Source organism: Bombina bombina, chromosome 6 (genome assembly GCF_027579735.1).
Source record: "Bombina bombina isolate aBomBom1 chromosome 6, aBomBom1.pri, whole genome shotgun sequence".
Lineage (NCBI taxonomy): Eukaryota > Metazoa > Chordata > Amphibia > Anura > Bombinatoridae > Bombina > Bombina bombina.
In genome coordinates, this window is record NC_069504.1 from 199,401,864 (window position 1) to 199,414,014 (window position 12,151).

Sequence of the window (12,151 nt, forward strand, 5' to 3'; positions counted from 1 at the left end):
CTAGGTAACTATTAAATAGTTATTAACTATTTAATAGCTATTGTACCTGGTTAAAATAAATACAAAGTTGCCTGTAAAATAAATATTAATCCTAAAATAGCTACAATATGGGGCGGAGCTAGCCGCAGAAGAAGCAAGTCGTGTTTCAATGAAGCTCCTGACATTAACTACTTAACTTCAACTAATAGCCTCAAAATCTATCTCCAAATTTTGTTAATTTGTCTCTTAGAAGGAACAGTAGTGAACTCTGGACTGAGGAAACCTTATAGAAGCTGAGATCTTAGTGAAGATCTACATCTTTGCTAAGCATCAACCTTGCGACATTGCACATCTTAACTTAGAGAACCTGCCATTAATGTGGCCTGACAGCAGTGTACTTCTCAGTGAACACTCTCATCTCTAACAATAACAACAGTGCTTAATTTAACCACCCAAACGGTTAACTTTACAAAAGGGCCGTTGATCTACATCAGAGTTGAATCCTAACCAAGATGGCGACAGCCTTATTCCTATTACAACAGTTAGGGGAAAAGATGGATGCCCACTTCCTTCAGCTGCGTGAAGAACTTTTGCTGGAGTGGAACACTACCGATGAGGATGCTAAACCCTCCACAAGGCAATCTCAACATCTAGTCAAGCTATCAGCCACCCCCTTCTCCTTTCAATTGCAGAGGCCTGAGCATGACACCAACTTCACCCGAATAAGTATTGCCGCCCGCCTACCTGCCACTCCAGAAGGAGACATCTTGTCCACAGGGAGCGCACCAATTCGAGCAGAGACACCGGATCCTGATTCCAGCAGCTGCGGACATCTTGCGGGACCGGAGGCTTCTGTCACCTCCTCTGATTGCACTGACTCAGAGATCTCCTCGGTCTTGCCACCTGTCAACAGCAAGATCGCAGACTGTGAGCGGAGATCGTCAACATATCCCTCTTCAGAGGTTTATGGAAACCCCCCACGGACAGCGCTCTCTTTCCTAAGTCATTTGATACCCCGAGTGGCGCCAGTGAAGAGCCCGGTCACTCACCTAGTAGTGGTTGAGCTGGAAATGGTAAGGCTTCAGACCTCACCTATCTCACGCAAAGTCCCGATCACAGCTAGGCTACTTGCAACAGAGGTTCTTTCGCTACTCCCGTTTATTTCACACAGCCTAGGCATCGGCTGAAGTAACAGAGGATCTTGAAAAGAACAGATGACCACTCTCTGGGTCGATCATTTATCTATGCTTCTGCAGACATGGGGGTTCCTACTCTAACATTATTAACTTATAGCGTTGTACTCATTTGATTTACAAGCTGGTTTTCAAACCTAAAAGCCCACCTTATAATGAACCGGAGACTAGACTCTCTCACTGGCTCACTGGTCATATTTATTTATATTGTCTGTTACATAACTCACATTGTTGGGGTCGAGTATAAGCTGATGCCCTGTTGTATGGGTTCCCACTAGTCTGTAGAGTATAGGCCATCTAAGCACATCTACTTCTTCTTTCACAATTATATATGTTCTACTAACAAGAAAGGCCAGTAGTGTGGCAACAGTATGCTAGAACCTTGACTGGCATTCTTTATTTATATATCTGATGGTGAAAATGTATTATCATTTTTGGCTGTAATGTTGATTAACCCACTTGTTGCTCTGACTTTAAATGTCTACAGAGGCGTTTTCCTTACCCCCCATGCAGGAGCAGAAAAACTCCTTACACATTATTCTTATTATTATCCTGGATCTCACTCATTTAGATCATGCAGAAAGAGACCTTACCCCTATAGTAAGCCCAATTTGTTCCTAGCAGCATTAGTTACTTAGCATTGATCTTCCTAGCCTGTTGTCCCTAGTTACACTACCTTCAGCCTAACAAATAGTCTAATAGTTTCAAGGCCCCTCATTTATATATAGGTGTAACGTAAAGTTTCATATTCACATTAGCCCAGCCCAGCCCCGTTATAGCTCCAAGAAATATTCTGACTACACAAGAGAAGCTCTGTTTATATATTTAGTTATTATTCCTCTGTTGTTTACAAACTCTTTATCATATAGGCCTGGAGCCGTGTAAATGTGTTATTTTATGAAGGTAAGAATATGAACAAATATTCCCTCAAAATGTTTCTGACCATCTTACTACAGTCCGACCTGTTACTGGTATATTACCTACTGAGATAGAGATATGAGCTCTGACTCTGACTCCCCTTTTTCTCTCAGCATTAATAGGAGCTTCAAATCTTAGTGACCTTTCCTGAACTAAAACTCCCTTGCTCGGTGAACCTCTATCTCTCTTTACAGGGAACACAGGCAAGGATATTTAATAATTAGACCTTTGATTAAATACGTCCCCTATGCAGGAACTATGGTGTACCTAAAATATTGGTCCCCGCTGGGCCCCTCTTCTCCCTTTCCCGCAGGTACCTGTGACCTGCGGGTCATACTCACTCCCCTTTTACCCACATTGCCTAAAGCTGGCACTTACCCCAGGAGAGGGGCTCAAGCAGCAAACTCCAGCATTATACATTTGCTAATATTCTTCTCTATGCATAATTTCATTAGTAAATATGTAATCAGAAAACAAGCCTCCCAATAGCCCAGCCCTTCCACCAAATTGGCACTCTAGTTAGCTCCGCCCTCATCCCTTCCATCCCATCCCCTTCTATCTCCCTTTTTTTCTAATATGAGCGGCTCTAGTCTGCTGAACTCTTTCCTCTCTTTTCTAGACTACCCTGGTCTGACGAAACCCAAATAAAACACTACCCCACACCTGCTTCTATCCTATTTACACAGATAAACCTATAAATTCTCTACACAGAAAGGTGTGGGCACCATACATCTGACATAAACTATAAAACTGAGGTTCCATTATTTTATACGTAAACACATATTCTATTAATGACATCCCTATCTTATTTGGCTAATTATAACAATTCCATACATCTTTTGTAAGTTGTCATTACCTGCCTTTATATAAGAGGGTTATGAATATGAGACATGGATGTACTTTTCATAGCTATTGTTTACGTCTACCTTCAAAGGCATATGGCATGTAACTCAAGACTTGCTACTTCCTTGCTTTATGAACATGTTTATATTACAGGGATATATTTACCAGAAGTAAGCTATCTTTGTTAATGGATGAATATATTATATAATTCTTGTTATAACCTCAATAAAAAAGTTTATAAAAAAATAAAAAAAATAAAAAATAGCTACAATATAATTATAATTTATATTGTAGCTATATTAGGGTTTATTTTACAGGTAAGTATTTAGTTTTAAATAGGATTAATTTATTTAATAAGAGTTAATTTATTTTGTTAGATAAAAATTATATTTAACTTAGGGGGGTGTTAGTGTTAGGGTTAGACTTAGCTTTATGGGTTAAAAAATTTATTAGAATAGCGGTGAGCTCCGGTCGGCAGATTAGGGGTTAATGTTTGAAGTTAGGTTTCGGCGATGTTAGGGAGGGCGGATTAGGGGTTAATACTATTTATTATAGGGTTATTGAGGCGGAATTGAGGCGGATTAGGGGTTAATACATTTATTGTAGTAGCGGTGTGGTTCGGTCGGCAGATTAGGGGTTAATAAGTGTAGGTAAGGTAGCGGCGACGTTGGGGGGGCAGATTAGGGGTTAATAAATATTATGTAGGTGTCGGCGATGTTAGGGGCAGCAGATTAGGGGTACATAGGGATAATGTAGCTGGCGGCGGTGTACGGAGCGGCAGATTAGGGGTTAAAATTTTTTAATAGAGTCGTGGCGGTGTTGGGGGGACCTCGATTTAGGGGTACATAGGTAGTTTATGGGTGTTAGTGTACTTTAGAGCACAGTAGTTAAGAGCTTTATAAACCGGCGTTAGCCCAGAAAGCTCTTAACTACTGACTTTTTTCTGCGGCTGGAGTTTTGTCGTTAGATTTCTAACGCTCACTTCAGCCACAACTCTAAATACCGGCGTTAGAAAGATCCCATTGAAAAGATAGGATACGCAAATGGCGTAGGGGGATCTGCTGTATGGAAAAGTCGCGGCTGCAAAGTGAGCGTTAGACCCTTTCCTGACTGACTCCAAATACCAGAGGGCGGTAAAAACCAGCGTTAGGAGCCTCTAACGCTGGTTTTGATGGCTACCGCCCAACTCCAACTCTAAATCTAGCCGTAAGTAACTTAAATAACTATTAGGTAGACTGTGTCATAAACCCCACAGAACTGAAAAACATAACACATACATATATACAGGTATACATGTATTTATACAGTATATATATATATATATATATATATATATATATATATATATATATATATATATATATATATATTATTAGAAAAAGAGAATATTAGAAAATACCCTTAATCCAGCACACACTCATATATCAATTTTATGCAACAACCCTCAGGTTACCTATGCATACAATCAAAGGATGCAGACAAAGGCAGTATGCACAATCAAAAATGTATTTATACTACTAGATATTACTACTAAATAACATTGTCAGTATGCACAATCAAATTGTGATTTATACTACTGAGTAACAAAACCTAACAAGTAAATGAACAGTTTACAAGAACAAACTGCGGTTCTGTCAAGATTGATAAAGTCCAGTGGTGGGTGGCTGTAATCTTCGCATGCAAGTAACATTGGTAAGTTAGCGATGTCAGAAAGCAAAAGCAAAAGCAAAAGCTAGATGATTCATTGCCAAGCTATATGTCAACATTAGCAGTACTTAGATTGTTAGATGCAGGATAGCCAGTCCATATGGATATCTATGGACTGGCTATCCTGCATCTAACAATCTAAGTACTGCTAATGTTGACATATAGCTATATAAATATATACAGGTATGCATGTGTATGTGTATGTATATATATATATATAACATACAGAGAAAACCCAGCACTGGCACTCACAGGAAGCTGTGCTGTCCCCAGAGCCACAAGCAGTCAACCCCAGACAGGTCTGGGTGCAAGAACCATAGGGAAAATTACAAAACAAATTAATACAACACACAGAGAAAACCCAACACTCACTTAAAAGCTCTCAGCTAAGATTTAAAAGCAAAAATGGAAAGGTTGGGACAAGCTCAGGTACCACGTCAAGGTCCTTTCCAATACCTGAGACCCTAAAACAGCCACACAATGCAAGCTTTCAAATCCAAACAAACTGAAAACAAGGGAAGGGTGCACAGGAATATGTAACCACCCTAGACATATACAAAACACGGAAGGGAACTGCACTCTCATACCGGACCGGGTACACATCCCATGACCCTGCAACATGCTCAGCCCTGGGTGCCACTGGCACTCACAGGAAGCTGTGCTGTCCCCAGAGCCACAAGCAGTTAACCCCAGACAGGTCTGGGTGCAAGAACCATATGGAAAATTACAAAACAAATTAATACAACACACAGAGAAAACCCAGCACTCACTTACAAGCTCTCAGCTAAGATATTTTCCCTATGGTTCTTGCACCCAGACCTGTCTGGGGTTAACTGCTTGTGGCTCTGGGGACAGCACAGATTCCTGTGAGTGCCAGTGGCACCCAGGGTTGAGCATGTTGCAGGGTCATGGGATGTGTACCCGGTCCAGTATGAGAGTGCAGTTCCCTTCCGTGTTTTGTATATGTCTAGGGTGGTTACATATTCCTGTGCACCCTTCCCTTGTTTTCAGTTTGTTTGGATTTGAAAGCTTGCATTGTGTGGCTGTTTTAGGGTCTCAGGTATTGGAAAGGACCTTGACGTGGTACCCGGTCCGGTATGAGAGTGCAGTTCCCTTCCGTGTTTTATATATATATATATTATATATATATATATATATATATATATATATATACAGATTAATATATATATATATATATATATATATATATATATATATATAAATTTAAAAAGGGAAATATGTATATATAAAGAAATGCAAAGAAAATTTTCTTCTAAATGAGGAACATTGAAATATAAAATATTGAAAGTAAAACACCAGCAAAAACATAATTAAAAAAATATTAAGATTGATTAAAAATTATTCTTCATGTTTAAATGGATTACAGTGGAAAGGACTACAAAGTAGGCAATTTATCAAGCTGAGGTGGACAGGGGCAAAATACTCTGGCGGGTTGAATTCCCCTGGTGGAATTCAGCATTGCACACAAGTGCTATTTTGCGCTCGTATGCAATCCCGCCCCCTGCCCGAACACAGCCAATCTTGCGGGGGCAGGAGCTGTCAATCTCCCCGGTTCGATTAGACCGGGGAGATTGCTTTTCGCCAAAAGTTTAGGAAAGCAGTGGCATTCTCTTGTGAGAACCTGCAGCTGTAGGGACTCAAAGGCTGGTAAAAAGCCTTTGATAAATCGACCCCAAAATCTGTGTCTGTGTATATATATATATATATATATATATATATATATATATATATATATATATATATATATATATATATATATAGTGTGTGTGTGTATATATACAAATTTACTATTCTTTTCATTACCACAGCTAGATTACCATTTATTTTTCATAAAATACTCATTTGTTTACCATATGTCTATAGCAGCATTTTCTCTAGTGGTTATGGATTATGCAGTACCTAAAGTCCTAGAGCCTAATCAAGGATTAAGCCTGATGTTCTTTTCACCTTTGACATTCTCAGATATTCAGTTTAACATTTCTCAGCAGAGGTCAAGAAGACTCCTCTGAACCTTTTAAGCTTTCATTAATATTGAAGTAGTGCTTAGTTATATTGACTAGTTCCAGCTAATTTGTCTTGCTTTCCTTGCCTTTTTGCTGTGTTCATCCTGTATTTTTACTGATATATCTGACACTTACCACCTGTCCTCATCTTTCACTTATTCCATGCTCATACTCTGGCTAAATATGTTGTAGCTCACTGCTACTGTACTCTCTTTTTATTAGAAACTGAATATATTGCACAGCTCTTTTAAAAAATGAAGAAAAGAGAAGAGGGCGTCTTATAGTGTGTTTCGTACAAATAAAATATGCAAGCGTGTGGATGATGTTAGGCTCACCAGATAGTGTTTCACCGTACTGTGACCGGTGCTTACAAGCAATCTAGCACTTTCCAGCGGCTACTACACTATTTGTGGATTCCAATGCTATTATCTGGTAGAGAGTTCAGCAATCTTCTATTATTCTACCAGCATGGGAGAAAATGGTTGATACAATTTGGTTAAAAAACATTTAGCGAGGTCTTGCGGACCTGATCCGCAGTGTCGGATCAGGTCCGCAAGCCCTTTCATAAATTGGGGCCATAATGTTTTAACTCATGTTAGCAGTTTCTATAGACTAAACAAAAAGTTTATTACTATTTACATCATGTTATCGATTTGTGCTTAAAGGCACAATTTTCTTTAAAGCCTATGCAATGTGTTAAAGAATAAAAAATTGATAAAACATTTTTTTATAAATGTTTGATTCTTTAACACATTGCTTAGGCTATATAGAAAAATGTGCCTTTAAACACAAATCGATAACATGATGTAAATTGTAATTAACTTTTTGTTTAGTCTATAGAAACTGCTAATATGAGTTAAAACATTATCACCTAGATTTAGAGTTTTGCGGCCAAAGGGGTGAATTAGCTACGCGTGTTTTTTTCCCCCGCACCTTTTAAATAACGCTGGTATTTAGAGTTCTCTGAAGGGCTGCGTAAGGCTCCAAAAAGGGAGAGTAGAGCATAATTTACCGCCATTTCAACTCTAAATACCAGCGTTGCTTACGGTAGCGGCCAGCTTGAAAAACGTGCTCATGCACGATTCCCCCATAGGAAACAATGGGGCAGTTTGAGCTGAAAAAAAACCTAACACCTGCAAAAAAGCAGCGTTCAGCTCCTAACACAGCCCCATTTTTCCTATGGGGAAACAGTTTCTAAGTCTGCACCTATCACCTTAACATGTACCCCGAGTCTAAACACCCCTAACGTTACACTTATTAACCTCTAATCTTCTGCCCCCGCTATCGCTGACCCCTACATATTATTATTAACCCCTAATCAGCCAATCAGATTGAGTTCGCATTCTATTGGCTGTTCCGATCAGCCAATAGAATGCAAGCTCAATCTGATTGGCTGATTGGATCAGCCAATAGGATTGAACTTGAATCTGATTGGCTGATTCAATCAGCCAATCAGATTTTTCCTACCTTAATTCCGATTGGCTGATAGAATCCTATCAGCCAATCGGAATTCGAGGGACGCCATCTTAGATGACGTCATTTAAAGGAACCTTTATTTGGACTTAGGACGCCGGTGAGGAAGGATGGCTCTGCATCGGCTGCTTCAAGATGGACCCGCTCCGCTCCAGATGGAAGAAGATAGAAGATGCCGCCTGGATGAAGACTTTGGACCCTCTGGAGGATCTCTTCTTGCCTGATAGGATGAAGACTTCGGACCCTCTTCTGGACGGATCGGTGATACCCGGCTGGGTGAAGACAAGGTAGGGAGATCTTCAGGGGCTTAGTGTTAGGTTTTTTAAGACAGGTTTGGGTGGGTTACAGTAGGGGTATGTGGGTGGTGGGTTGTAATGTTGGAGGGGGGGTATTGTATGCTTTTTTTTTTAAAGGGCTGGTAAGGTAATAGAGCTGTTAACTTTTAATTTTAGAATAGGGTAGGGCATTTTTTTATTTTGGGGGGCTTTGTTATTTTTTTAGGGGGCTTAGAGTAGGTGTAATTAGTTAAAAATTATTGTAATTTTTTTATTTTTTGTAATTTAGTGTTTGTTTCTTTTTGTAATTTAGTGGGTTTTTTTTTATTTAGTTTAGTTGATTTAATTGTAGGTAATTGTAGGTAGTTTAGTTAATTAATTTATTGATAGTGTAGTGTTAGGTTTAATTGTAACTTAGGTTAGGATTTATTTTACAGGTCATTTTGTAATTCTTTTAACTAGGTAGCTATTAAATAGTTAATAACTATTTAATAGCTATTGTACCTAGTTAAAATAAATACAAAGTTGCCTGTAAAATAAATTTAAATCCTAAATAGCTACAATGTAATTATTAGTTATATTGTAGCTATATTAGGGTTTATTTTACAGGTAAGTATTTAGCTTTAAATAGGATTAATTTATTTAATAAGAAATAATTTATTTAGTTAGATTTAAATTATATTTAATTTAGGAGGGTGTTAGGGTTAGACTTAGCTTTAGGGGTTAATACATTTATTAGAGTAGCGGTGAGGTCCGGTCGGCAGATTCAGGGTTAATACTTGAAGTTAGGTGGCGGTGATGTTAGGGAGGGCAGATTAGGGGTTAATAAAATTTATTATAGGGCTTGCGAGGCGGGAGTGCGGCGGTTTAGGGGTTAATACATTTATTATAGTGGTGGCGCGGTCAGGTCGGCAGATTAGGGGTTAATAAGTGTAGGTAAGGTAGTGGCGACGTTGGGGAGGCAGATTAGGGGTTAATAAATATTATGTAGGTGTCGGCGATGTTAGGGGCAGCAGATTAAGGGTACATAGGGATAATGTAGGTTGCGGCAGTGTGCAGTCGGCAGATTAGGGGTTAAAAAAATATATTATAGTGGCGGCTATGTGGGGGGACCTCGGTTTTGGGGTACATAGGTAGTTTATGGGTGTTAGTGTACTTTAGAGCACAGTAGTTAAGAGCTTTATGAACTGGCGTTAGCCCAGAAAGATCTTAACTCCTGACTTTTTTCTGCGGCTGGAGTTTTGTCGTTAGAGTTCTAACGCTCACTTCAGCCAAGACTCTGAATACCTGCATTAGGAAGATCCCATTGAAAAGATAGGATATGCAATTGGCGTAAGGGGATCTGTGGTATGGAAAAGTCGTGGCTGGAAAGTGAGCGTTAGACCCTTTCCTGACTGACTCTAAATACCAGCGGGTGGTAAAAACCAGCGTTAGGAGCCCTTAACGCTGGTTTTGATGGCTACCACAGAACTCTAAATCTAGGCGTATGAGTACATTAAATTAATGTGCTTATCCACATTTTTCCTCACTTAATAAATTAAACAAATCAATAATTTACATTGTATACTGAATCGCTAACTGTATTTTTAGAAATATACTTTCCAATCTGTATGTTAATGTTGTTTTATATGAAGTATATGTTAATTCTAATGATGCGCTAATATGATGCAAATATGACCATATGTGAACAAAACCTTTTATCGATTATTTAAAGAGATTTCTTTAACACAAAGTGAATAGATCACACATGATTGACATATTGTATGCCGATTTTTAAGATGAAAACTTCCTGTTTTAATCGCAAGTGTATTTAATGTTGCAAATTAAGCTATTTTGTATCCGTTTTTTACTGTCTGATGAAACAACCTGTTTGATGGTCTAGAAACGCGTTGCAAGAGAAAATAAAGCATTGTTGTTATATTTTATCCTTGGGAAGCTGTTTCATATGCTGACCTGGTTCAGCCCTGTTTTTTAACCAAATTGTATCAAACATTTTCTCCCATGCTGGTAGAATAATAGGAGATTGCTGAACCGGATTACAGCACTGGAATCTACAAACAGTGTACTAGCCGCTGGAAAGTGCTAGATTGCTTGTACGTAAGGTGCAACACTATCTGGTGAGCCTAACATTATACACACGCTTGCATATTTATTTGTACGAAATACACTATGAGGCACCCTCTCCTCTTTTCTTCATCTTCACAGATTGCCCAACACACCGGGTTTTAAGCGGAGCAGCCTCGTTCCAATTGATCTGACATTGAGATCAATACAGGCCATCACGTACTTTGCTGGCCACTACAAATTAGATTCAACACCACTATTGGCATACAAGGTTTTATTATGATTATAACATATGAACATATTTTTGCTACCATTTTTTGAATCACAATATATTGTATTTTGTTGCGTCACCATCAAGTTGATTGTATACACATATGCTAGTATTGTTTTTTGCTCTGGTGTGCCCTTTCGCTTGAAGACAATTCAGTGACTTTTTTTCTTTTGGTGTCTAATTTTGTTTAAAACCTCTTTGGTGTGCCCCCATAGGACACCCCCTTGGGTATTCCTTTTTCTTTTAAAAAATGGTACACAGCCAGCCACCGTTATATAAACAACATACCATTATATTAATGAATAACAATTAGAAGGAAATTTCAAGAGATTGTGGAACACCCCATTTCAAAACCATGAACATTATTATGAAGGTTGCCTCCCCTTTCTGGAAACAATAACTGTTGTCTGGCTGGGAAGGCTTTTTGAGAGTTTCTGTGTGAATTTGTGCCTATTCAGTCAAAAGTGCATTTGCTAGGTCAGGTACTGATGTTCAATGAGAATGTCTGACTTTTAATCGACATTCCAATACATTCCAAAGGTGTGCAGATGGTTTGAGGTCAGAGGTCTGTGCAGGACATTTAAGTTTTTCCACACCAAATTGGTCATGTCATCTTGGACCTCACTTTGTACATAGGTGCACATTCATGCTAGATAAGGAAATGGCCTTTCTGGACTGTTACAACAGAGTTGGAAGCACCCAGTTGTTTTAAATATATTTGTATTCTGTAGCATAAAGATGAGGGGTACTAAGGGACTTAACCTAAAACCTGAAAAACAGCCCCATACCATTCTAATAGGTAGCATTCTCCTGACATCCACTACACCCAGATTATTCCATCAGGCTTTCAGATAGTGAAGCGTGATTCATCACTCCATAGAACATGTTTCCACAGCCCCAGAGTCCAGTGGCAGCATGCTTTACACCACTCCTGCCCAATGATGTTGATGTAAGGCATGTATACACAGCTGATTGGTCATGGAAACCCATTTTATGAAGCACCCAATGCACAGTTCTTGTGCTGATCTTGGCTCCAGTTCCTTTTTTGAATTCTGCAGTGAGTGATGCAACTGATGATAGGCAATTTTTAGGTGCTTTGCTCTTCAGCACTCTGTAGATCCATTCTGTGAGTTTTGCATCATTTACCGCTTAGTCAATGAACAATTGTTGCTTCATAATTCCATTTCACAATAATAGTTCTTATAATTGACTAGGGCAAACATTTATATGACATGCTGGCATTTTTCACATGTTTGAAGGCACTGAATTCATCAGTATACCCCATTGTGATGACAATGTTTACGTATAGAGATTTTGTAGCTATGTGCTGGATTTGTGCAACTGTTAGCAATGGGTGTAATATGAATGTGCCCCTGTACATAAAACAAGGCCTGTGAAGATATT